General features: G+C 36.6%; 1 long non-coding RNA gene across 1 annotated transcript in view; it reads left to right on the top strand.

The window, feature by feature from the left end:
* LOC138919007 (uncharacterized) overlaps positions 1 to 27563 on the top strand; it is an 80381-nt gene that overhangs the window by 32381 nt on the left and 20437 nt on the right. Inside the window, exon 2 of the long non-coding RNA XR_011428882.1 lies at positions 12334 to 12498. This is a non-coding gene — a long non-coding RNA (uncharacterized lncRNA). The remainder of the gene's footprint in view (positions 1 to 12333; positions 12499 to 27563) is intronic.

The raw sequence follows: 27563 nt of genomic DNA, 5'->3' as shown, positions 1-27563 counted from the left end.
CTCTGCACTTATAATGTGGATGGGATTAGAGTAGGTTAAGACAGGACAAAAGTGATCCTTGTGCTTTATAAGATTTGAGAAGCACTAAATAGAACAATATGGGAGTCTGAACATTTAAGAGTTACAGAAAGAAATGAGAATAAATTTAAATACAGAAATCTCCCTTCCCCGAGCCTATTGGTTGCTCTTTTCTCCAAATTAATTCCTTGGTACCCTGCGCCCAACCCTAAACCACAGCGCTTCCCTATATCTATGTTCTCTCATATTTTCTTATCTTCTTGATAATTTCAAAATCCTTTAAATGCTGTTTCTCTGCCCTTACCCAAACAAGCTGCCCACCGGGAAGTGCATAAAGTCCACCCAGAGCATTTCAGCAGATCCACCCAATAGTGGGCTGACGTTAATAACTGCCAATCCCACTTTGTCTGGCGTCAGGGAACTTTTGTATTAAAAAGCGCTGTCGCATAATTTTAATTTCCCCAGTGAGTCAGCTCCCCCTCCAGGCTGCCCCATCCAAGAGCTGGATAATATCGAGATGTGAAAGAAGACCGTGCTGTTCCGGAATTTACGTTCTTTGTTCTTCTTGATTCAAGAGCAAATTTGCGAACACTGGATATTGTGTCGCATGAGCAAACGAATTAGATTAACAAAGAATTAAGAACACAGTATTATATTCACAGTTAGACCACTTTCATGTAGACCGAATTGTACATAACCCTTCTAACGTGATTGAATCAGGAAGAGTAAAGCGCTGAAGCTAAATCCGTGTAATCCTTTTTGTTCTTCTTGAAGCAGTTACTTTGTATATTTGAGCATTGTCTTTTCCTGACCTGCTTGACCCAAATTTAGTCAGAGTCAATGGGATTTTCTACTCCTAGAAATACGTTTTAGTACTTTAAGGGTTTTTTTTTTAAGGAAAAATTTGAAGTCAATCAGCATAGTAAACTAAGTATAAGATAGGCTAAGAATAGATGTTTCTATTGGAGAAAACATTAATTAAAATGAGTCAGTGTTTTTAATACAGTTACACTAGAGTCAGATCAACTTCACGATTAATTTCTTCACTTTAACAAGAAGTAGTTTCTGAGATTGCCAGGTTACTGAGGAAGGAGAACGGAACGATGCCATCCAGCCTCTTCTTGGGCTTCACTCTCTAACTTTTTTAGATGTGCCTTCTCCAGCTCTGCTGTGATTGCGCTATTGATCTCTTAACTGGCAAAATCTGCTCTGACCCAATTTTCAAGCCAATTTAATGTTGTATTAGAATGAGTATATTCAATCTCACTGCCTGCATTATCATCAGTTCCCTTTCTTCCCACACTACCACTAACACAGGCACAACAACAGGGCTTAAAATCATGGGGAGTGAGTTAAATTTGATCTTGAGACTTCTGCGTTATACTCGAAGATACAACTCAACTCTGCAGGGGCTCCTATGACTGAGTTTCCAAACATGTTTTCCTCAATTTCTGTGTCCTACTTATTCAGATAGACTGTCATTCTGCTTCTTGTTCTGAGTTCTTGGTTTACCATTCTAATTATTATGTGTGGTAAATAATTCCTGGTATCCATTGGATTTTGGCATCATTTTAATCCTATCTATATTTTCTTTTCCATAAATTGCTCAAAGATATGGTCAGTTGAAAACTTCCTAGAATGTTGGCATTGCCAAGGATTTATTTACTTGTTATTTTTTGTTTGTTATTTTTGGTCTTAAATATCTATTGTTGGCTTGGCCCTGTGGGGCAGTGGTTAAGTTAGGCATGCTCTGCTTCTGTGGCCTGGGTTCGGGAGTTCAGATCCCAGGTATGGACATACACCACTCATCAGCCCTGCTGTGACTGTGACCCACACATAAAGTGGAGAAAGATTGGCACAGCTGTTAGCTCAGGGCTAATCTTCCTCAGGAAAGAAAAAAAATATATCGTCAATTTAGTGGGATTTTGGAGAGAGAAGTCACCATTTTGCATTTGTTACCTCTGGTTTGTTTACTTATAGAATCACACACCATGGCTGAGAGCAGTGGTTCTCAAGCTTCAGCCTGTCAGAATCAGCTGAGTTTCTGGTCTGACACTAGTAGGTGGGGCCTGAGAATCTGGGTTTCTAACAAGTCCCCAGATGATGCCAGTGATGCTGGTCAGGGAGCCACATTTTGAAGGTCACTCTTAAAGTACCCTTTTGAGTAGGTCTAGATGCACGGATACCCTCAAATCAAACTGGTGAAATCGAATTACTTGGTTGAACCATTTATTCTCACATGAGGAAAATTAGACTCAGTGAAATTAAGGGACTCGCACAAAGCTGGTTGACTGGTTGATTCAGGAAAACCCAAGTAACACATTTGAGGCAGGAGATAAATTAAGTGACCCAGTTTTCTTCTTTAAATGTAGGATTTAGCAATAAATAAGTGTTCAGACTTTCCATTTAGGAGGATAATCTTGAAGTTTAGCAGAAAATTCTTTAGAATTTGAAATCAATGCTGTCTTCTGACAGCCAAGTGACTGCTGTTGTGTTTGCTGGTGCATCTGTCTTTCCCTTTAGTGTCAGCACAGTTAGATACTATGCTTAACAGTATCCACAACCATCCTCTTCCTCTTGCTCTTTTGATCCTTTGGCTTATTTCCTTCTCCATTTCAGAAAAGATTACTTTATAATTTCTGTCCCGGTCATAGGACTTGTCCTTTTTCACTGCTGTCACTTAATTGACAGTTTAAACTAGATTATATTTAAATATTACCCATATTACTTACCATTAAGTTATAATTGCAGCGAAATTTAAGCTAGAATCAATATCAAGTGTTCACCGAAACCATTGCATTCAACCTGATTAATGATTGCAATTGATTGATGTGGATTAAGAATGGCAGAGCATTTACAAGCATTACAATGATCAGCTGCATTTCATTTTCACAGCAACACCCTCTTAGAATACTTCACATGCTAATGGTGCTGGAGTTCAGAATTGTATAGTAGGTTCTAAAAATATTAAGTAGAGATTTAGGACAACACTGATCTCCCTATTGCTTAAAACATCCAAATATAGGAAACCTAACTTCCCTAATTTACTATGGATATTTTGGCTTTATTAACTAAATTACACAAGTGTTTCTTCACCTCTACAAATTTCCCCCTGATGTTTTTGGATGATAGTGCTTCATTAGAATGTCCATAAAAGAAAGGAGTAGACACAGGGTATGTTAAAACTACCATATTTCAACCGTTCAGGGGGAAAGTTCATGTTTTACTAAAGTTGTCCATAAATAAAATCAGAAGACAATAATTTATAGCCATGCTTTCAAATTTGGGCTGCACTTAACTTGTCTAATAAATTGAGGCCAAGGATGAGTGCAAGCACACTCGGCCTCAAGAGCTGACACTGGCATCACGAGGTGATATACAGCTTTGTGTATGCGTGACACTTAGAATTACATTTGATCTTCGTTTCTCAAATACCAATAGAAAGATTGCTTGCTTGATTAGTGTGGGTAAACTAAACTGATTTTTATATTTATAGTGAATTGAACAGCTTTTCAAGGAACAAAAAAAAGATAATCCAATTTCTATCTTAAAATGAAATTAAATTGAAGGGTCGATAGAGCGAACAATATAACCAAATTTTTCTCCAAGAGATATGTATTTTTTTCTTACCTTACCAGAGTTGAAAAGAATTCTGGTTTCTCAACTAACTTTTGTCTTGGCTTTCATCATATCAAAAATGGAAAATAGCCAGTTGTGGAGAAAATGTTGATGGTTTTGCAAGGTACAGGAATGTAGTTTAAAGCTCAGCTATGTATAGAGTCAGCCTTTTTTTCCTGCCAAAATGAATAAACCTCTCCGTGAACCTCTGAAGTTCACCTTGAAGTTCATGGTGAAGTCAAGAGAACATTTAAGCACAAAGGGAGAGCAGAGTAGAAGTAAACAGATTACCACCAATTGCAAGATACGGTGGAACATTATTAATTGTAATTCACTGAATTCAGACCTTGCAATGTCAGTGTAAGTGTGTTCTTGGGATGGGAGTGGAGGAGAAGCATATGTTTGTTATCGGAGAATATTGCCTGGACATGTAAAAATGTTTATATAGCACGTTTTCTGGCTTAGATTACTGAGGAAATCAAATATTTTCAAACACTTACTATAGTATCAATCTGCATTTGAGAAATGAGGTTGTCCTAGATCATTATTTTTTATCAATTAAAAACAGTCTAAAATGGTTTGCTATAGAGAGCTTCATCTAAGTTCTAGATATTCAAAGCTTAAAAATGCCTACAGACTCTACAATTATCTAATTATCTGTCTTCAAACACATTTTCCAAAAATATATTAAATATAATTATATTTAACTCAAGAGGCATTTCTAAAAAATTATGTGTATTTTGAAATAGTATGTGATTTTTCTTATTGGCTTCTGTTATAAAAAATTTAAATTCATTCTGTTATGTATGACAAAAAGTAATGAAATTTGAAACGTATTTTATATATGGCAAGAAGAATACAGTAATTTACTGTTTCTGTTTTATTATCCTTTTTGAACATCTATACGTTGAGGCTGTTGAATTTTAGGATACAGCGATTTTACAGTAATTTGGTTTTGTAAAGGACTTTGGTTGATATGTGCTTATTTCTGCCTGATTAGTGTTACTTCAACACAAATCTTGTTGATATGAGAATGAGACCCTACATCAAAAACATGAATATAAGTTGCAGTATAAATCCACTCTTAAAGATAATAAGTTGTTCATTAATTATAAAAATAAGTTCAATGAGGAAAACATAAAGATGAGAAAAATTCTCCATAATCCATCCAAAAAAGATAATTATTTCTAACATGGAAGTTATTTATTACTGTTAAAATATGTATACACTTCAGTAGATTCTGTGCTTACAATGGTATCTTTCAAATATGTCTTATGAAATACGCACCTAATAAAATGCTGAGAAAACTTTTTTTAAAAAGTAAAATAAAATTGGATCCGTACTTACTACAACACACCAGAAAACTTGTAAGGAAATTAAATACTTCTGTTGAAAACTGCAAAAGACAAATACATTTGTATTTCACGTTTGTTTTTGCCAATCACATTGGTATTTACCAGACAGCAATCAACAGAAAGATACAGTACCAGAACTACTTTCTCTTTCCTAGAGCTTCAAGAAATAGAAGACATTTAGATATAAATATAGTAGCAGATAATATTGCAGAAGCAAAGATCTATTGTGTTTGCAAAATAAATAAGCTGGAGGACCCAGTGATGGTGTCCGTGTTCTCCAGTGTGTGGCAATCCTAGCGCAGAAATGCTGACCCGGGAGAAGCTGGCCTCGCCTCGGAGCCAGCAGCGCGTGAGGCTCGCAGCGCGGTGTGAGGCGGTGGAGTGCCCAGCTCGTCACGGCCATCAGCGCCCAGCAGCATCAGAGCTCAGCAAAAGTTCACGCGAGGGTGCCAAGCACTAGGTGTTTCAAATGGATTTTTTCCCAATATAAATGCCAAATTAAGTTCTCAAAAATGGAGTCATCTGTAATTCTCACAGTGTGCACATACGTAGTTCATTAAAATTTGCTTTATGCAATAATGTTCTTAATTTAGTAAAAATATCTGAACATATTTAGGCTATTAATTAAGACTGAAATCATGTTTCCATCTGGTAATGAAACATATATACATATGTTAAACCTAATTTGGGTAACAATATGTATTATAGCCCGTTCTTTTACTCATTTACTGTAAATAAGTATTTTAGGAATTGTTTGCTATCATCTGTTACCCTCAGTTTCCATGACAAGCACAGAGATGTTGTGCTTGCATATACTCATGATGCAATCTTTTCTGTAGACTAGAATATTGACTATTTAAGTACATTAACATTAAATTTTTTTTTCATAATCGCTATCATTAAAATCATTTCCCCATGTTTACTTATGGACCACAAATTACTCTTGTTCATAAAGAAGAAAATTGCTTTCTAGGACAGATTAATATTTCAATGTCACTATAACAGGACACCTAGTGGTCTCATATGAATAACAACATGATGTTATTTCTTGGGCTCAAATAACAAATACTTATAGATTGCAATATGTTTAGTGTCTTGCTTGTTTAGTAATGTGTATTCTTTTCCCATTATTTGGTTTTCACAGTGGTATTTTGCTGATTCAACTTACATTTATTAAATAACCTTTAAACCTAAGAATTAGAGTTAAACATTAGTTTTCTTTGTTATAAATTCTAGCAGGGTTGGAAAAATCTGTCTATTCCATAGAGTAAGAAGAAAATTTGCCACTCCCACTACTATTGTGGGACTTACAGATTTTCAGCCAAAAATTGAGTTTAGTTATATGATTGATTGTGTGATAATTCTAAGTAAATTCAAATACACTGGTATGATAGGCTAATGACATCAAATTATTCATTTACTTAGCACTTCCATGTTCACCTTAGCTGCAAAAGGACAATCAGTAACTGAGTAACGTTTAACTGCAGTAATCTGAAAAACGATCTTTTCCTAAAGTTGGTTGAATTCTTAAAGTATTTGTTTTCCTGTGAGGAAAAAGCATTTTCTACAATCTTTTTGTTTATATCACTCAATGGGGCATCAAAATGGAGTAAATGGAAATTGACACAATGATTAAGAGACTATAAATCATGTTCAGAAAGAGAAGAAAAGGGTAGATCTATCATTTGATAAAGAGATAAAAATCTCACTTATTACTGTTAATAAGTAAGCAAAAGTAGAAAGAACTGTGTAATAAATTTTACTTCCCTTTTCTCCATTACAAAAACTAGAAAGAGCAGAATAAATAAAGTGGAGATAAAAGTTGGTTGAAGACAGTATAAGAACACATGTAATGGTTTAAGTGAGATTAGGATAGTTAACTCCCTAAAATTTACCCTACAATGTCAAATGAATTCATAGATGTAATTTCAGAACACCTATCAGTAATCATAACAAACTCATAATAAAAGGAAAATATGCCATAAGACTAATGATTGATAAATGCTTTCAAAATAAAGAGAAGAATAGAAACTAGAAATGACAGGCAGATTCTGAGAAAATTCTAGACTAGATTGTGTTTATGAAAGTTTCATTAGCGTAACTTGAGAGTTATGATTTCGGAAGAAGAAAAAATATTAGATATTCAGATTCCATGGGATGTCATGAAAATGAATATAGAATTGCTGCCTAAAGCTAAGGAAATGCAGATTCCACTGAGAAATCAATGAAGTTGCTAAATCTGAATAGCTGTGAAGATTTTCATCTAATCGTGTCGGATTAAAGTGTACAATTGAAGAATGTGCAGACTTGGAGTCCTTTTTGTCCCTAGAAAAAGAAGTGTCCAAATGTCTATCTGTGGGTGGGGAAACTCAAGGAGAAGCTGTGCATCGCCCCTGGATCCTGTGTTCCGTCTTCAGTCTTGGATACACAATGCCAAGTCTTCGAGATGGTCAGAGTTAACATCCACAAATTATCACCCTGGTAGTCTCCATTTGCCCGAGATGCTAACATTTCTCCCAGAATTGACAAATTATCTTCTCAACCCCCACAATATCTTTAAATTAAGTATAAAAATAAAGTAAATTAAATTCAGAGGACTAATTCAGTAGTTTAGAGGTTTGTAATTGTCAGAATTAATATTACTAGGTAATCTATCAGATTTTAATTTGAATTAACATATATACTTATTGGACTTAGTATGCCAGCCAAAGAGTATAAGGTATTTGATGAAATTTGTAAATGGCACTGGGATGTTTAAGAAATCTGAATTGATAATATGTATTCTTTTAATTTGTGAGATTTACATAAGTTACTTAATACTTAAGTATTTGGAAGGGTTTTCTTATAGTGTTGTAAGTTATCCCCATCCAGCACTTCAAGTTACTATTGTAAAATTGGATATATTAAAGTTTAAATGTATTAAAACATGTTTATAGATGTTTGATGAACTAGGTAAATACATGAGACTAAGTCTTTTAAAAGGGAGTTTAGTTTGCTCAACAAAAGTTAATTTAATATTAATAAGATATAGTAAAGATAATTGTTCCTATTTTACTTTACCTAAACATAGAATAATAAATTAGGTAATTTAGGGATTTTCTCCAGCTTCATGAGGTATAATTGATAAGTAAAATTGTAAGATATTTAAGGTGTACAACGTGGTGACTTGATATACATAGGCATTGTGAAAGGATTCCCCTCATGTAGTTGATTAACACTTCCATTGCCTCATATATTTACTGTGTTTTTGGTGAGAACATTTAAGTTTTACTTTCATAGCAAGTTTCCCAGACAATACAGTGTTATCAACTCTTGCCAACATGTTGCACGTTAGATCCTCAGAGCTTCGTCACTTTATAACTGAATGTTTGTACCCTTTTCCCAACCTCTCCCTATTTCCCCTGCCGCCCAGCCCCTGGAGACCACTTTTCCACTCTTGTTTCCATGAGTGCAACTTTTTCTTTTTTAGATTTCAACACCATGCAGTCTCTCCTTTATGTGTTTGGCTTATTTCACTTAGCATAAATGCTCTTCAGTTTCACCTATGTTGTGGCAAATAACTGGATTTCCTTCTTTTTGAAAGCTGAGTAATATTATATTGTGCATATATATATGTGTACAATATATATAGTAATACATATTATATTGTGTGCATGTATATATATATTTTCTTGATCCATTCACCTGTCAATGGACACCTGGGTCATTTTCCTACTTTGGCTGTTATGATTAGTGCTGCCATGAACACAGTAGTACAGATATCTCTTTGAGATAATGATTAGTTTCCTTTGGATATACACCCAGAAGTGGAATTGCTGGATCATATGGTTATTCTATTTTTAATTTACTAAAATTGAAATTTAACCTCCATACTGTTTTCCATAGTGATTGAACCAATATTTCGACCAACAGTGTATAGGAATTCCCTTTTCTTTACATCTTTGCCAACTCTTGTTACTTCTTGTCTTTTTGATAATTGCCATTCCAACAGGTGTGAGATGATATCTAATTGTGGTTCAATTTGCCTTTCCCTGATGATTAGTGATGTTAAGAACTTTTTCATGTACCTGTTGGCCATCTGTATGTCTTCTTTGGAAAAATGTCTATTCAGGTCCTTTGCCATTTTTTTAATTGGGTTTTTGGGTTTTTTTGGTATCAATTTGTATGAGTTCCTTGTATATTTGGATATTAACCCCTTATCAGATATGTGGCTTGCAAATATTTTTCCCACTTCACAGATTGCCTTTTCATTTTGTTGATGGTTTCCCTTGCTGAGCAAAAGCTTTTTAATTTGATGTAGTCCCACTTATTTGTTATTGCTGTTGTTGCCTTTGTTTTTGGTGTCAAATCCAAAAAATCGTTGCTAAGTTTAATGTCAAGGAGGTTATCTCCTATGGTTTTTCTTTTTCTTTTTATTTCTTTCTTTCTTGCTTTCTTTTTCTTTTAGTGAGAAGATTGGCCCTGAGCTAACATCTGTGCCAATCTTCCTCTATTTTTTGTATGTGGCATGCCACCACAGCATGGCTTGATGAGTGGTGTGTAGGTCCATCCCCAGGATCTGAATCCATGAACCCCAGGCCGCTGAAGCAGAGGATGCAAACTTAACCACTATGCCACACGGCTGGCCCCATCTCCTATGTTTTCTTCTAGGAGTTTTATGGTTTCAGGTCTTACATTCAAGTCTTTAATCCATTTTGAGTTGGTTTTTGTTTTTCATGGCTAAGATAAAATATGTAACTTGAACCAAAGTTTAAACAACTAGACTCCACATTATTAAATTAAAAAAATTAATGTTCATTCATGACCTGGATAATTATTAATACTTCTCCTTGACATAAAGCCATTTTTTAGAACTGTAGAAGTTCATGTAGAAAGAATGTTTCAGAATTGCTCTCTCATCATAAACAATTAAAACATCTGACAATAAAAAATCAGAAAAAATACATGAAACAGTCATTTTCAGACATTGACAAACAGGCATCACTGGGCTGTGATCCCTGAGAGAAGAGAAATGAGTCCTACAGCGCCCCAGTTTATTGCCTGTAGGCAGTTTCCAGCAGAAAGCCTGGTTGTCTCACTTAGTGGAGGATACAGCAATTAGAGTTTGGGAAGATCAAGGCAGCTAGAATTTATGGGGCAGAACACAGGAGAGGAAAGAACTGCACATAGAAAGAACACTGGAGAACTTAAGAAGGCAACCCTCAAGGCACTGGTTGAATATTGACGTGTGAACGTATTAAAGGAGACTCCCATAGTCCAAGAAAAGAACCAGTGGGAAGGAATAGGCTGATCACTACTCGGAGCTCACATCAACTGGGAATATTTGTGTTCCTATTGCCCATAGTAGAAAGACCTCATAATATAAAGAACACTGAGTAGAGTCTTCAGATGTGTCATACCTTAGCAGTTGGGATTAAATTAGTCCCAGAGAGAAAGTCTATACTGGACGTCTCCAAACAAAGCTTAATACTGGGCTTGAATGGATCCAACTCCCACTTGCTATTTATCTATGCACCAGAATAAAATCCAACACCCTTTAAAGGAATTCAATGAAATCCGGAAACAAACAACATAAAATCAAAATTATCCAACATCTAATAAGACATTATCAAGTATGTAGAGAAGCAGGAGGATATAGACCAAACCAGGGGAAAAGTCAAGCAACAGAAACAGACTCAAAAATAACAGAGGATGGAATTTATAGAACAGGATGTTAAAATAGCTATTATAAATATTGTAAACATGATCTAGGATGTAAATGTAAATAGGAACATACAAAGCAGAGAAATGGAAGATACCAGAATGACACAAATGGAATTTGTAGAGATAAAATGCAGCATCTTAAATGAAAAATACACTGAATGAGATTACAAGCAGATTAGTCACCAAAGAACAAATATCAGTGAATAGGAAGCTACACTAATGGAAACTCCCCAAAATGAAGCACAGAGAGAAATAAGACTGAAAGCAAAAAGGACCATGGCTTGGTGTGCTGTTGAAATACGTCAAGTTGTCTACATGTGTTATTGGAGTCCCAGAAGGAGGGAGGGAGGGCAGAAAAAGAATATTTAAAGACCAATGGCCAAATTGTTCCAAAATTGATGAAAATCTAGAGATCCAAGAAATTTAACAAGCCCAAAGGTAAAAAAACCAATAAACAAAAAGGCAAAACTCTGTCCTAACAAATGGTTAAAGACCAATGATAAAGAGATAAATTTTAAAAGAAAGAGAAGAAAACAGACACACTATATATGGAAGAGCAAAATAAGAATCACAGTAGCAGGATTACATCAAAGTAAAAAGCTTCTGCACAACAGAGGAAACCGTCAACAGGACGAAAAGGCAACCTACTGAAGGGGAGGAAATATTTGCAAATTATATAACCGATAAGGGGTTAATGTCCAAAATATATAAAGAACTCATACAACTCAATAGCAAAAAAACCAAATAGCCTGATCTAAAGACAGAGAATCTGAATAGTCATTTTTCCAAAAAAGACATACAGATGGCCAACAGGTACATGAAACGTGCTCAACATCACTAATCATCAGGGAAATGCAAGTCAAAACCACAGTGAGATATCACCTCATGCCTGTTAGAATGGCTATTACCAAAAAGACAAAAAATAACAAGTGTTGACAGGGAAACTCTTGTACACTTGGTAGAAATGTAAGTTGGTGCAATCACTATAAAAAACAGTATGGAGGTTAAATTTTAATTTTAAAAAATTAAAAATAGAACAACCTTATTATCCAGCAATTCCACTTCTGAGTATTTATCCGAAGGAAATGAAAACACTAACTCAAAAAGATATCTGCACCCTCATGTCATTGCAGCATTATTCACACTAGCCAAGACATAGAAGCAATGTGTGTGTCCATCAGTGGATGAATGGATAACGAAAATGTGGTATATATGTACAATGGAATATCATTCAACCATAAAAAAGAGTGTAATCTTGCCATTTGTGCCAATATGGACGGACCTTGAGGGCATTACGTTAAATGAAATAAATCAGATACAGAAAGACAGACACTGTATCATCTCACTTCTATGTGGAGTCTAAAAAACAAAAACAAAACAAACTCATAGCTACAGAGGACGGATGAATGGTTGCCAGATGTGGGGGGTGGGGAGTGGGCAAAATGGGTGGAAGTGATTGAATAGTACAAACTTCTAATTATAAATTAAATAAGTCGGGAGGGTGTGATGTAAAAAGAAAGAATCGCAGCTGCAAACTTATTATCAGAAGCTGCGCAAACTAGAAGACAATGAAAAATATCTATAAAGTACTAAAAAAAGAAAGAAAAGATATATCAACCAAAAATTCTATCTTTACCAGAATTATCTTACAAAGATGAAAACCAAATGAAGACTTTTTCATACCAAGAAGAGCAGAGATAAAAACTTAAAGAAAATTTAAAGGGAGTTCTTCAAACAGAAGAAAAATGATACCAGAGAGAAAGCTGAATCCAGAACAAGAAATAATCTCAGAGATGGAAAATATGTGAGTAAAGAGAAAAGAACTTTTTCTCATTTTTAATCCCTTTAAAGGATAATTGGCTGTTTAAATAAATATTAACAATGTATAGAATTTAATTATATGGAAACCATGGCACAAATAAGGGGAGGAGGGAAATTAAAGTGTAGGATTTTTAGGTCCTTCTGCCACATATAAAGAAGTACAGTGTAATATTATTTGAAGGTAGATAATGATAAGTTCAACATGTATGTTGTAAATTCTAGATCAATCACCAAAAAAATTATTTTAAAAAGTACAGTTAATAAGTCAATAGTAGACATAAATGAAATCATAATAATGGTTCAATTAATCCAAAAGAAGTAGAAGAAGTTGAAAAAATATTAAAGAATAGATGGTCAAATACCAAGATACCTATAATTGGAGATATTATCAGACCCATAGATTGTTCTCTCTAAGAAACCCACTTTGGCTCAGTTGTTCTGGCCCAAATCTTGAGATGTGGAAGAAGCCTCAAGAGCATTGCCGAGTGGGTTCACTGGCTCAATTTGTTCTCAAGAGATGTGTCACGGAGTAGTTTTGGGGTCCCATCATGTTCAAACGTTTTATCAACGACTTGGGTGAAGACATAAGTAACAATTTAAAAAAATGTGCAGTGGCACAATGTCAAGCTGCTTAGCTAATGCCATATATAACAGAATCAAGATTAAAAATATAGGAATATATAGGAACACTAAACACAAACTAAGGTAAAATACAAGAATAAAAATGAAATCCTGAAATAGGTGCAGGGCAAATAAAAACTGGCTTATCAGTAGAATGTCACTAAAGATCTTGGAATCTGCATTAAAAAAAATTAATATATGCTGAATGTAACATGGTGTCCTGAATCAAATCTTGGAAGAGAAAAAGTATGTTAGTGGAATATGGTGACATCTGAACAAAATCTTTAGTGTAGCTAATAGTATTATACCAATGTTAATTTCTTAATTTGATAAATGCACCATGATTATATAAGACGCCAGCATTAGAAAAAGCATAGTGTAGGGCACATGAGAACTCTGTACTATATTTACGACTCTTCTTGTAAATCTAAAATTATTTCCAAATATAAAGTAAAAAAAATAATGTGTTTCAATAAAGCACAGTGGCACGTAAAACATTTAGGAGAACAGTTATTTCACAATACGGGAGTAAATTCTCCTTGGTGAAGGAGCAAGTAAATGGAGGAATTGGTAAAGATAATTGAGTACTTACTAGGTACTGGGGTTTTACATGGATTATTACATTTTATTTTCATAATAACCATTATAGTTGACATATTACTGTCATCATTTTACAGATGAAGTTAAGTCAATTGCTCAGAGCCAGTAAGTTGCAAATCTGGGATATAAAACTAAGTTTGTATAACTGTAAAAAGCAGGATTTTTCTACAATGCCATAGTAGCCTCTAGTGTTAGAATTTAACTGTCATCTGTGTTAACCTTAAGTTTTATTTTCATTTTATGTTAATTTTAAGAGGGATGTTAAAAAGTAGAGTGCATTAGGAGAATAAAATGAATTATAAGGGGGTCAAGTAACAATGAAGCTTAGCCCAAAGGTTTAAAAAAAAAAAGAAGAAAAGTAGATATATGAATACTTGATAACTGTTGTCAATAAGCAAGATTCTTATTTCTTCAGAAGGGATCCATAGAGATTTTATGGGGTGGGGAATATTTCATTTTAAGGGAAAATATTCTTCAGCATTAGGTTGTTTAATAATAGAATAAGCTCTTTTGAAATCTTGTGAGTGGTGTTAAGTAAAGGCAGGGCCTTCTCCAGGGAAGGGCTGTAATTGTACAGAAGAAATAATTCATGCGAAGTCATAGTGGTATGAAATGCACTGAATGTATGGGAAAGAGAAAAACACTGACGGGTCACAGGATCACATATTCTGGTACCAATGGAAATCACTCAGGGATTTTGCTGTCACAATGAAAGACAGAAATATATTAGCATTCCAACTAAATCCTATTATTATGACTTGGAGAGCCATTATAGATCCCCTAAGAAGTAACTTAAAATCATTCTAGGCGGTGACAAAATTTGGTGATAGTTTCGTAAAGTCGAAATTAAGGACTAGTAGCGGTTAGCTCCCTTGTAAAAGAAGAAAGGACGAAAACACTACAATTAAAATTAACTAAGCACTTATATACCAAGTGTTATTTTTGATATGTGTTATGTAATTTATGGATTCTGCTTAAAAAGAGTGAAAATTAAGCTCGAAATCTGGGAGAAACACATAAATTTCCTGAAACAATTCTACCTCAAGATTTCAATTCTATCTCCTGTCTGGCACAAAGTCATACCATGCTTCATCTTTTGAGCCAAAATTCATACAAAATACAAATATTTTCCTAGGAAAACCATCAAAATCACAGGGAAGCAACAATATTTAGTTCTTTTAACATTTATTTATTTATTTATTAGATCTTTTTGTTTAAAGATTGGCACCTAAGGTAACATCTGTTGCCAATCCTCTTATTGTTGATTTGTTCTTTTTCTCCCCAAAGCTGCCCCAGTACATTGTTGTATATTCCAGTTGTAGGTCCTTCTGGTTGTGTTATGTGGGACATCATGTCAGCATGGCCTGATGAGCAGATCTGAACCAGAGAAACCCTGGGCCGCCGAAGCGGAGCGCACTAACTTAGCCGCTCAGCCACGGGGCTGGTCCCAATACTGATTTATTTTTAATAACTCATTCCTTTAACTTAAGACTCTCATTTCTCATACCATGGAAGGACACAACCCACTAAGTGTCTACTGTAAGTAACCTTTTAGTGTAAATGAAGGCTCTGAAAACAAATTTTGATAAAGGAGGCTGGGGAGAAAGTTAATGTTGCTGGGTGGCTGAATTGGAGGAAAAAATGGGAATCCACGGGTGGAAGGATGGATGTGGGAAGGAGAGGAGAGCCAAGGGAGGCGTGTGTAAATTGTCTTAAGTATTTGCCTTGAGTGTCCCTGTTCATTATTTTTCAATTATCTGTATGACATCCTATGAAATTACAATCATGTATTTTGAGTTAAGATTATTCTTAAGGGAAACATGACTATGGTAGCCCCTAATTCTTCCTCCCTAGGATGAGTTGGATATGTGATTATAGGATGCACATATACCACACATTGTTCCTATAAAAAGTAAATCCAGTAGCAAGAAGTTGTATACTTTTTAAAGGTGCTTTTAAAATAAGGATTAATTCTTGACTAATTTTGTTTATAATTAAATAGAAGAACGTCAAGATTTTCTTCTAAAATAAATACACATCTTCAAGTAATCTCAATAGTGGATGAGATTAATAGGGGTGTTGTGGTCTGTATTATACCTGTGATGGTTCGTTTTGTCTCAACTTGGCTGGGCTGTGGTGCTCAGCTATTTGGTCAAACATCCGTCTAGATGTTGCCATGAAGGTATTTTTTAGATGTGATAAACATTGAAATCAGTACCCTTTGAGTAAAGCTGCTTACCTTCCTTAATGTGGATGGGCCTCATCCACTCAGTTGAAGGCCCTAAAAAAAAACAAGCCTGAGTTTCCCCCTGGAAGAAGGAATTCTGCCTCCAGACTGCCTTTGAACTTGATACTGCAGAGTCAGGTCCTCCCTGTATCCCCAGGCTGCCAGCCTGTCCTGCAGATTCCAGACAGGCCAGTGCCCACAACAGCACAAGCCAACTGCTTCAAATCTCCATCTTGATAGATGATGATGATAATGATGGTGATGATAGATAGATAGATAGATGGATAGATGGATAGATAGATAGATAGATAGATGAAAGAAAGAGATCAATCTGGAGAAACCTGACTAATCCAGTACCTCTACTAGAAAATGCATCATTGGTTTTGTGGTACCCATTGCTTTGGCCATCTGCATGCATATTACCATTGTACAAACATCTGGGTACAGTGAACCTGGACTATGTGTCGAGCGGTCACAGAACGCAATCTCTGGCAACTGAATCCTTTTTATTAAGTGACAGTCACAGCTTTCTTTTGTTTGTTTTGGTCCCTGTGGAAATGCTCATTTCCATTCTATATAATATTAGAATGAGTATTTAGTGGTGGTGTCTGTATTCCTATGGCAGAGCAGTAGCAAGGAGACACCAGCTGAGAAGCGTATCAAGTTAGCCTTCTAACTTAGATAAAATCGTTCTAACTTTGTTAAACTTAACTTAGTTAAACTGTTGAGGTAAGCTCTCTCCATACACTTTGTTAAAATAACTAAGTAGGACGAGGTTTGCAAAATAGTAGCAAGATCTGCCTTAAGTATCTCAGGTGTGCATGAGGACAGTGGGGCCGGGGCCATACTGTAGGGAGGTGTTTTCTCTTGCTGTTGCTGTGGTGATCACAGTCATCTTTTCCAGCCGATGTGAAAAGCCTGTTTCAGATTAATCCCACCAGCAAACTGTTCTCTCCCTCCAGATGAGGTGAGATCTTCAGACCCAAGTCCCAGCTGTGTAGTGAGAAATTGTGGACAAAGCTATCTGGGATTTCAGGACTTTTTCTATGTGAAGTCTTTAAGGAGACAATAGATGCTATGCATGGTTATTTTTAAATTTTCTGTCAAACACTTTCAAAAATAAGTCCCAAAGTTGCCTCTCTTGTCTCTAAATATATCTACCTTACCTATTACCTTTGTTAGATAATAAAATGGAGTTCGTGTTCCTTTTCCTCTGCAAAAACGAGGACAAGCCAAAAGTTACCTTAAAACTTACTTGTGGTGAAGAAAATGAAACTTCATGCAAACTGTCAGGGTAATAACGCAGTTTGCTCAGGCTGACGGAGTTCTTACAGAGCTGAGCGGCCTCCCCGGCCTCTCCTCTCACGCATGAAGTCTGCAGGTGGCTCAGAGGAGGGGACGAAACCGAGCATTTTGCCAATTATTGCTTTCCATGTTTCATTTAATTACTACCAGATTTAATAAAGGACTGCAGGTTATTCTTCAATCTGAAATTTTAAAGCCAGTAATTGTACCTTATATTAAAAACCTTGATAAATTGAATATTAAATGTACTACCCTTTCTCAGCATTCTCCAACTTTTCCTTCTCTGAACATGTATTACTTTTCTAATTAGAAACACGCACCACCTCACAAATATTTCAAAGTGTTTTTTTTTAAAGTGGTGTGTCCCAAAGTTAATAAATAGTTCTTAGAATCTCTATTTTTGCCAAGTAAACAGCTATGGAGTCTCTAACATGTATTTTGATTTTGATATTAAATCTAGTACACATACCCTGTAAGTATAGTCCAAAGCTAGAAAAAATGGTAGTTTTGTTTTTATTTTTAAAGTGTTCTGATAATAAAGGCTGTTACTGTGAAAGATATACTACTGTTCCTTCTACTTCCACTGTCGTAGCTGTGGATAATCTCGCCTGTTGATGACAGATAAAAAATTTATAATGGGTTAAGAAAATTCTTTATCCAATTTTTACATGTTCTTGAACTTTCTGAATGCTATACATTTCTGTGAGAAATTTAAATAACAGATAAAATACATGTTAATGGTACACTTTCCCTTTCCAACGACTGTCTCTAAAAAGGGAACATAAGACTTTCAAAGAAATGACATTTTACCAAAAAGCTTGATCTTTCATGACATGTCATCTAACTCTCATAGTGGGTGTAATTTACTAAATTGGTCTGAAGGCATTTCAGGAAAGTGCAGGAGCCGTGGTCTGCATCACTGATACATTAATCCAAGTACTTGATAGTCCATTAGGAGGATGATTCATCTGAAAGCAAGCAGACCAACATGCACACAGGGCTCCAAACACACAACCAATCTAAGAAGCAACCAGAGAGCTGTTGGCCCACGCAAGGTCTGCCTGGGACCACATCAGTAAGGCCTTGGCTCCCACTTCTGACAAGATTATATTTGCTACTTAACAAATTGCTGTTTTCTCTTGAATGGATGAATGGCACAGATCCTGTAATTGGAAGGCAGCTAAAGGATATCTAATTCAGTGAAAAAGGGTGTGGAGGGGAGAGAAAGATCTTTAACACAAATAGGGATTTTTTTTTCTTAAGATTGGCCCTGAGCTAACAACTGCTGCCAATCTTTTTTCTTCTTCTTCTTCTTCTCCCCAAAGCCCCCCAGGACATAGTTGTATATTCCAGCTGTAGGTCCTTCTGTCTGTGCTATGTGGGATGCCACTTCAGCATGGCCTGACAAGTGGTGCCATGTCCACATCCAGGATCCGAACCGGCGAAACCCTGGGCCACCAAAGCAGAGCGCACAAACTTAGCCACTCAGCCACGGGGCTGGTCCCCAAATAGGGATATTTGAACTAATGAATCACAATTGTCTAAAAAGTCTTAGGTGCTATTGTTATGTATCTTAAATTACAATATTCTAAATCTCTGTGCCTTCTTTTTTCCTGCTCCCCTGTCGTCTGATTTCCCTGGTGATTTCACACAGAGACTCAAACTTTCACTTTTATAATATCCTGAAATTAATATTCACTAGCTCTGTATCTTGTAAACTTTATGTACAGGCGGATATGGACTCACTTCCCATAATTCTTCCTCAAGTAATCACAAATGGCTGGACTACTTACTGTCGGCGAAACACTGGCCACTGTGTTGCACAATTTCAACACGGGCATTCATGCAGGCTGTGTGGACAGTCCCCCTGGAGTTTTGCAAGGCACAGTCTTTCACGTGAACTACAATGGAAATGCGCCTTCTGGAATCATGCACTGCAGTGGCATGGCTAGACACATCGCAACTTTTTCATGTCTGCTACTTTACTTCCATTATATATTCTGTGCCGGTAACCCACGCCCAACCTCCAGGCTACCTAAAGGAAGTTAAACCCTCCTCATATTTCAACGTTGGATGTAAAGGTCACCATGTCTGGGAGCCCACCTGATGAAGTTGAAGTTGACATGTCCCCCTCTGCACTCCCTCGGCCATTTGTTCTTACGGGAGGTCAGTGTTCCCACTACTGCCATGTGTATGTGTGTGCGCACATGTGTGTGTGTGTTGCCCTTCCTGCTTGAGAATGAGGTATTTCAGGACTGGGATCATGACTTCCTAATCTTTGAACAAGTGTGTCACGGTGCCTGCTACATGGTTGTGCTAGAAATTGTCTGCTGACCTGCTTTCCATAAACTGAGAATTCTTACATAACTCAAGAAAGTACTTCAGAAAACCTATTAGTCTTCAGAGTTAAAAAAATACCCCAAACCACCTACCCATAATTTTAATCTTAAAAATCATTCTGAAAATCATTTAGAAAAATTCTATTTCATGTTTTACTGAAGTCACTCCTTGCACAATATCAAATGCAGAATTACCGGCCTCATAAACAGGTTCCCTGGAGCAATACCTTCCTGCTTCCCGGCTCGGTTATTCCTCCAGTGGTCACAGCAACACGAAGCTAAACCCATGAAACTTACGAGATTCTTTTTCCATAACCCCTCCTAAGCCTAAACCTGCTCCTTACAAGACAAATTAAAACCTGCACACCAGAAATTCAGAGCATTATCTTGAACACCAAGAAAGAGTCCTCTTCCATTAAATACAGACATTGGCCCCTGTTTTAAATAATTCTCTGTGATCAACTGTAAGGCGTGTGGCTACCACTTTCCTGCTGTACACAGGAATTTCACCATAGGAAGGGCAAATAAAGGAGGTAACTGGCCATTTTTAAATAAATCATACACCAAAGAAGGCTAAGAATGGCTCTAAGAAAAAACATGACAATACAAACAGCTAATGAATCTTTAATCAGTGGACATCTGGGAACATCTTAGAAGGCCATATCGGTACCCTTTAGGCAGCCCACTCCATAACTCTGATACACAGAGAAATATATAGAATAAAAAGAAAGCCAGTTCTGAAACACGTAGGCAGGTTTGATTTAAAAGATATTTATTGAGAACCTATTATTTGCCAGGTTGTGTTACAGACTGCAGTTAAAAGTGAAGAAAATACACAAAATGGCTTCCTTCATGGAGTTGACAGTCTAGAAGGAAGAGAAATTAACCCTGGGGAAACAGGTTGGGGCTTGATTATAAGATGTGCTATAGGTTACATGTAATTCTGTTCCTTCTCAACCATCCACAGTCCCATCTTTTTAACAGAACTTGACATTTATCTTGTTCTAAGGAGCTGTCAACCAGTAATAGCTCAGGTGCCCATGCTTCCTGGCTCAACAACATTACATCTGGCTGTGCAGCTCCAAGTGCAGCTGTAGCTTCTGCCTCATCATGTGACAGCATGTAAGGGAAGTGCCAATTGACCCTGATAGATTGTGTACACTTTGGAAGCCAATTCCAACATTTAGAAGCTGATCTGGCAAAAAAATTCTTCCCTAAAGACCTCTTCTAACATCTGAACGTGCAGTTTTCTAGATGCCTGCACCTTGTCACACTATAAACACAAGCTTTCTGTCAAACGCTGATGTTAAATAATCAGCATCCTTCCCCAGCCAACACTTACTTGTATAGCGGAACATGCCTATGAATCTTCCAACGCCGATTACCAGCCAAGCCATTTCCAAAGAAAACAGGGATGTTAACCCTTAGAATTCACTAGTTGTCTCTTATTCTGAGTAAACTCTAAACAGAATATAAGAATTGGGATTCAGATTTAAAGTCACCATCATTAAGGTACAAAAACTTCTTGGGTTATAATTTCACCCTTTTAAAAAAAAAATATCTAGTCACTTTCTTAACAACAACCTTAGTGAAATTGCTTCAGGGTCTGTTTCTGCATGTGCAAAACCAAAGAGAAGAAAAGATTCGTTTGTCAAGAAAGTGTGAGCTAAACTGATGTAAGTGTTTCTGAGGACATTGAAAGATTCATTGATATAAGATACAATAAACAAAAGTGATGACAAAGCTCCAAAGATCTGGATACTATTCCAGAAGTTTGCATGACTGCTTAAACTTGCTGTGTCTCAGAAGCCCTTGTTACCTACTTTTGGAACAGAGTTAAGACTAAATTATCTTGATTTATCTAGAAATTTTTCTTCCTCTTACTAGATTTTAATCTCCTAGAGTAACATTGACTATTAGAAATATAATGCAAACCATAAGCACAGTTTTAGAAATTCTAGTAGCTACAATAAAAAACAGGTGAAATTAATTTTAAGATGTATTTTATTTAGCCCAATATGTCCAAAACATTACCATTTCAACAAGTGTTCATTACTTTTAAAATCATTAATGAAATTTGTTTTTGATACTGCCTTTTCAAATTCCAGTGTCAATTTTATACTAACAGCACATCTAAATTCAGACTAGCCACATGTGACTGGTGGCTACCATATGGGACAGCATAGTCTTATAGGGTGAGACTCTATCTGTGTCACTGGTTGGTACTATGTGCTGGACAAGTCTGTGTGCATACTGGCGCCTAAAAATAGCATATTATTATGATGAGAAATGTTTGTAAACTAATATATAATTTAGAAGCATGTTATGTGGTAATTGATCACATCATCCCCCCGTGTTTGAAAGTATTGATTCACATTCCAATAGCATGCAATTGACTCCCTACTTACTGGTTGAGGAAGCCAATAGTTATTAACACGAAGAACTGTTTAGGAAAAAGACGTTTTAAAACATCAATACTTCTCAATTTGCTTTTCTCTTTCATGAAACTTACAAACATCTGAGGCAACACATGTCAGAGTTTTGGAACCTCGCTCCTCATTAAGAACTAAAACTGAAGGAAAATAGCAAGAGACTAGTCAACTTTTTCAGAATCACCGTTGCTTAAGACAGATGTGGTCACTTTTTTGGGACTCTCCTGCTCTAAAATTCAAGATTTGTCTTTTCTGAAAATTTTTCTCTGGAAAATTCCTCTTTGCTTTCCCTTACATGCAATCCAAATGCCCTCGGCCTCCTGACGCTGTGGCTCTAAGTGATTAGTCATAAGCGGGTTTTGTGGCTCTGGCTCACGCTAGAGCTTTGGTTTCCTGCAAATTCTCCTTTAAAAGTGATTTTATGAGTCACAGGGTATGCCTCATCCGTGCTCAAAACCAGCATGCAGTCTCCGTCATGCTCTGCGGCAAGTCCAGCTTCCCTCTGGGGTGTCTTGCTTTCCTCAATAGATTGTTATGAAGGTGACTTGCCCCTTCTGTGAGCTTATCTATAGGATATATTTAGCAGCTTAATTTTGGGGCATATTTAGCGGTATAATTGCTGTATCCTCCAGTGGTCAACCAGGCAACACGGCTGTCTGATAACTTACGTTGCCAAAACTATTTCTTAACAGTTCAAAGAAAATGGTCTTCTCCCTAATGTGATGTTATCCTAAGTGGGCCCTAAAGTGACATGGGATATGCCTTGTTTCTAATACAGTTCCCATCAAAATGGCCACTCTACCTTCTGCTCACAGCCTCTCTGTAGTGGGTCAGATCAGGTTCCTGGAGTCAAACCAGCTATCACAGACTCTCCTGTCTTCATTTTCCCATAACCCCAGCCTTCATCCTACCATGCACTGTGTGCTATATCAGTGCCAACAAGGGGCCAAATTTAGAGTAGGCACTTAAAACTTTGCATGAGTAACTGTTTTACTTTTCATATTTCCATTTTCATATTCTCTATATAATATGATATTTATTTAAAATTTCAGAATTATTTTAAAGTATTTTTAAATATTATCTTGCCTAAGTGGTTGTGACGATTTGTTATTTTAAAATAGAAACAATTTTATTATTTATTCTACCTATAAAAGTAATAGAAATTCATGGTAGAAAATAAATCAAGCTAAAAGGACTTCTATAAAATTTCTTGTAATGCCTAAAAGTGAATATTTCTGCAGTGGTTGGTTTCAAATCCTTTCAAAATTCTTTGTACGTTCTCTTTCTCACAAAGATCATATGATACAAGTTGTATAACATAACTTTCAATTTATTTGTATATAGTGGATATAACATATATCTCAAATTTTTTATTAGATGCATAATATTCCCTTGCATGTATGTATTATGAGTAATTGTTGAACTCCTCCTAATGGTGAATAATTTGTTTCAAACTGTTTTTCCTTAAAACCTTGCTGTAAGAGATGCCTTTTATATATAAGTTAGAGTTTGTTGCCAATTGAATCCTCTCGAAAATTCCTTCAATGCAAAACCCTTGTGTCAAAAGCTATCGCATTGTATTTATCTACTCATTCCTTTTAAATATGTTGCTTGACAAAATGTTAAAATAATACATAGATTTTTTTAATTCAAAATGGCAAGTATAGAGTATGTGTTTATGCCTACTGGTATCTTAAGAAAATAAAAGGCTTCAAAATAACAATAAAAAAGACATTATACTCAGTAAGTCAAAGAAATTTCTAAAGCATTCGAATAATGTTATATATCATATTCTTCTTTAAAAAAATAATGCTTTAGATTGGTCATCTCTCAATATGGACATATATAGATCTACCTAATTCTTTCCAATGACTTCATAATTTTCCATTACATACATCTAATATGTTATCTCCTAATAATTGACTTTGAAAATGTTTCCACTTTATTTTCTATCAAATATCATAATAAATATCTTGATGTATATATCTTTATTACTTTGAATGTAACTATAGGATATAGATTTAGCAATACAAAGGTTATATCAAGGAGATTATGCTTTTTCAGTAATTATTTACTTTTCACATAAAATTAGAGGAGAGAGCAGAGACAAGATAAGTTAAATGACCAGTAAAGGGTCAAACTCATACTATGTTGTGTAGCCAGAATATTAAGTCCAGATGAGTTTGATTCCAAATTGTTGTCCTCATCACATGCTATAATCGACGTGGGAGCAAAATCATAACGTATAATACAAAAGTTCTCTGTTGTACAAGTGTTATGGCCCAAAAATGAATTTGAAGCTACTTCAATTCTATAAATTCAATATTAGATTTGATAAATACTTGTGAAGTAAGAAATGCTTGTAATCACAAACACATTCTATTTTCTGGTCTGAGTTCAGGAAAAATTTGATAAGGTGCATAGAGTATTTCTATATGGACTTCTAAGCTCTGAGAAAGAATGATGCTTGTTTATAGAATGTTTTTGTTAGGTATTAGAAGTAAGAATTTAAGAGAGGGCGTCAAAATAGTGGCATAGGTGGACTCTGAACTCACCTCCTCCAGCAAACACAAACAAGTTACAACTGTCTTTGGAACACTTACCCCTGAGAGAGAACTGAAAACTGGATAAAAAGAATCTCCACAACAAGGGACAGTCCTGACTGAGGTAGAAGAGGCAGAAATTCCTTTCTGGAGAGAAAAATGCCACCTTTGTGAGCCACGGAGCTTCATGGCTGGCCAGCCAAGAGAAATTCTAAGGTACACAGTCTTCCCTGGAGGAGTGGGGGACCTGAGCGGGTGAGTGTTGCTGCTATAAGCATCCTTTGGACTCAGCACAACTGAGATGATTCTCATAATATCTGGCTTTACTGGCTACTAACAACAATGCGGGATACCCTCAGGAAAGCTATCAGACATAAGTGGAAAAATCCAGTTCTTAAAGGGCCCACCCACAAATTCACCCATCTCAGAAAGCAACCTAAACTCACCAGAAAGAAAGGTGCACAGTCCTTTGGTGAAAAGAGACTCATTTGGTGGTCTCTGAGTGCATCTCAGTGAGATGCGAGACCTCTCTGGGGGCTGAGACAGTGGCAGCAGCCATTGTAGTGACCTAGTACAGACATGCCAACCCAAAGGCTTGCAGACATCATTGGAGTTCTTCCCCTGGCCTGTTAGCCCAGTGTCTGCCCTGCCAACTAGAGCGCTGATTTAATCTGGCTCAGATGGGGCAGGCAGCGCACCCTAGGGACTGGCCCCACCCAATAGCAAGCCCTCAGGCAACTTTTTGGCATGCACAGATTTGGTGCCTGGATCCTCTGCAGACAGGCAAGTGGGTTCAACTCTGTGGGGCAGGGGGCATGTGTGAGGAGTGGGTGGAGAGTGTGGGCTATTTTTGGAGTGTGTGGGGGCCTCTGCAGTGGGGCAACTTGGTATGCTCCAAGGGGTCAGGAAGTATGCACAGGCAAGGACTGTGTTGATGGTGTGTGTGGACCTGTGGGCCATGGGGCTTATAAGCAACAGAAAACCTGTGCTTCTCAAACAGCCACAAGGGGGATTGGCCCCACCTTCCATAGCCTGAAACAATGGGGACTCTGGTGACTGGGGCAAGCCCCACTCAGCTGAAAACCTGAGAGAAATGAGAATAGCCTTGCAGGCTGGAGGCTTACACCAACTGTAAGCCCCTGAGCCTCACAACCAGCCATGCTTGGGACCGGCTCACTTAATGGAAAAACTGAAACAGGAATGTGCTATTAGACCCTGCAGCCAACTGTGCCAGGGCTCCCCAAACCCAATAAACTGAGGGAAGGGTCCATAGTAGCCAGACACAGCTGAGCACGACGACCAACTGTTCAGGAGGACAGACTAGATTCCCTGGGTACCTGCTTCAAGAGCAACCCTGCCACAACAGAAGGACACATGTAGCCCACACAGGGGTCACTCCTGGGACATTTGGAACTGGTGACAAGAGGGAAGCACACTGCTGGGCCTCAAAAGGTATCTCCTACATAAGGCCACTTCTCCAAGATCAGGAGATGTAGCTAACCCACCTAATACATAGATATAAGCACAGAGAAAGATGCAAAATGAGGAGGCAAAGGAATATATTCCAAGCAAGGGAACTGTACAAAACCCCAGAAAAAGAACTAAATGAGACAGAAATAAACAATCTACCTGACAAAGAGTTCAAACAAAAAGTCATAAGAATGCTCACTGATCTTGGGAGAAGACTGGATGAACACAGTGAGAAAGTCAACAAAGAATTTGAAGATATAAAAAAGAACCAATCAGGAATGAAGAATATAATACTGGAAATGAAAAATTCACTAGAGGGACTCAATAGCACGGTAGATGATACAGAAAAATGGATCAGCAAGCTGGACAAAAGACTAGAGGAAATCACCCAAGCTGAACAGATAAAAGAAAAAAAAGAATCAAAAAGAATGAGAGCAGTCTCAGGGAATTCTGGGACAATATCAAGTGTACTAACATTTCTATTACAGGTATCCCAGAAAGAGAAGAGAGAGACAAAGGGGCAGAGAACCTATTTGAAGAAATAATAGCTAATAGCTGAAAACTTTCCTAACCTAAGGAAGGAAACAGACATCCAAGTACAGGAAGCACAAAGAGCACCAAACAAGAGAAACCCAAAGAGGCCCATGTCAAGGCACATTATAATTAAAATGTCCAAAATTAAAGATAAAGAGAGAATCCTAAAAGCTGCAAGAGAAAGGCATCAAGTGATGTAGAAATGAAACTCCATAAGTCTATCAGCTGGCTTCTCAGCAGAAACCTTACAGGCTAGAAGGAAGTGGCACAATATATTTAACGTGCTGAAAGGAAAAAAACCTACAGCCATGAATACTGTATCCGGCAAAGTTATCATGCAGAAAGGAAGGAGAGATAAAGAGTTTCCCAGACAAGCAAAAATTAAAAGAGTTTATCATCAAGAAACAAATTCTACAAGAAATGCTAAACGGACTTATTTAACTGGGAAAGAGAAGACTACAAATAGGAATAAGAAAATTATAAAACACAAAAGGCAATAAAACTCCTATAAAGGCAAAAATACAGTAAAGGTAGTAGATCAACCACCTATGAAGATAATATGAAGGTCAAAAGACTAAAGTACTAAAATTACCTATTTCAATGATAAGAGGGTAATGGATACATACACAAAATAAGAGGTTAGATATGATATAGAAAATACAAAATGTGGGAGGAGAGGAGTAAAAGAGTAGAGCCTTTAGAAAGAGATCAAACTAAAGAGAACGTCAACTCAACATAGATTGCTATATACAGAGATTATTATATATGAACCTCATGGTAATCACAAATCAGAAACCTATAATAAATACACAAATATTAAAGAGAAAGTAACCCAAACATAATACCAAAGAAAGCCATCAAACCACAAGGGAAAAGAGCAAGAGAAGAAGACAGCAATAGAGAAGAATTACTAAAACACTGAGAAAATAAGTAACAAAATAACAATAAGTACATACTTACCAATAGTTACTTTAAAT

Source organism: Equus caballus, chromosome 19 (assembly GCF_041296265.1).
Source record: "Equus caballus isolate H_3958 breed thoroughbred chromosome 19, TB-T2T, whole genome shotgun sequence".
Classification (NCBI taxonomy): domain Eukaryota; kingdom Metazoa; phylum Chordata; class Mammalia; order Perissodactyla; family Equidae; genus Equus; species Equus caballus.
Note: the sequence above shows the minus strand (reverse complement) of the source record. Positions and strands in the feature narration are given on the sequence as shown.